At 43.3% G+C, this 1,274-nt stretch overlaps 1 non-coding gene across 1 annotated transcript; it reads left to right on the top strand.

Annotated features, from left to right (window-relative positions):
- Positions 1-924: 924 nt before the first annotated feature.
- LOC128035204 (small nucleolar RNA R71) lies at positions 925-1,031 on the top strand. The gene has a single exon (XR_008191605.1). It is a non-coding gene; the product is annotated as a small nucleolar RNA R71 (small nucleolar RNA).
- Positions 1,032-1,274: the final 243 nt, after the last annotated feature.

The raw sequence follows: 1,274 nt of genomic DNA, 5'->3' as shown, positions 1-1,274 counted from the left end.
TAACGACATTGTTAGTTGATCAGAATTAGCTGGTCCTGAGGTTACTTTGTCTGGTTTTACAGATTCTGGTTCTGGTGAAACTGGAATTTCAACACTTGGTTGAACTTCTTCTGAATCTTGAGCGTCAGCTGGCTCATTTTCAACTTCGACATCGTTGGGCTCTACTGTCTTTCCACTCCTCAATGTCAACGCTTTACAATGTTCCTTCCCCAAATTTCTCGGATTCTCCGTGTCTTTAGGTAGAGCACCTTGTGGTCAGTTCCTAAGTACCGTAGCAAGCTGACCCACTTGATCCTCTAAATTCCTTAGAGTGGTGTCGTTTCTCTCCATGTATGCCTTCAATAGATTCTCTAAGCTATTGGATGGTTCCACTTGGGTTGGTTTCTGAACTTGTTGGGGGAAACTAAGCGGCTGAATTGGTCTAGGTTGGGCATAAGTGTTACTGGTTCCAGCCCCTTGGTTACCCTAGGAAAAATTCGGGTGATTTTGCCACGATGAGTTATAAAAGTTGGATTGCAGTCCTTGCCTCCCTTGGTTTTGGTTTTGGTTACCCATGTAATATACGGATTCGGGGTTCGATGGAAATTCTTCAAACAAATGTTCTTCCCCACAATACACACAGGCTATATTCCCAAATTGGTTAGGTGGTTGGGCTGCAAAACTGTTAGACCCATTAGTGGTAAGATTCTTAAGCATTGAGGATATTGAAGATACCTGAGATACGAGTGAAGTGAGAGCGTCCACTTCATGTATTCCAGCAACTCGTCTTCCTGACGCTGCTCGATTGGTTGGCTATTGATAATTGTTGCTGGCAATCCTCTCAATAATTTTGTAAGCCTCATTATAAGCCTTAGAAAGGAGAGCACCATCCTCGTGTGAGCGTTGAGACCATTATAGAATTTCTCAAGTTGAATACAATGTGGGATGCAATGATGAGGGCACTTTCGTAATAACTCTTTGTACCTTTCCCATGCCTCATATAGGGACTCATCATCCATTTGTTGGATGGAAGTGATCTCATTCCTCAACTTGGCATTCTTGCTCGGCGAGAAATACTTCATGAGGAATCTCTCGACTACCTCTTGCCATGTAGAAATGGAGTTCGGTGGCAATGAATTCAACCAGGCACGAGCTCTGTCCTTTAGCAAATATGGGTACAGCTTCAGTTGTAATGCATCTTCCGGTACTTTGGCTAACTTGAAAGAATTCCTCACTTCCATAAATAGTCTTAAGTGAAGACGAGGATCTTCAGTAGGCATTCCACTGAATCGGCC

Source organism: Gossypium raimondii, chromosome 11, assembly GCF_025698545.1.
Source record: "Gossypium raimondii isolate GPD5lz chromosome 11, ASM2569854v1, whole genome shotgun sequence".
In the NCBI taxonomy this organism is placed as follows: domain Eukaryota; kingdom Viridiplantae; phylum Streptophyta; class Magnoliopsida; order Malvales; family Malvaceae; genus Gossypium; species Gossypium raimondii.
Note: the sequence above shows the minus strand (reverse complement) of the source record. Positions and strands in the feature narration are given on the sequence as shown.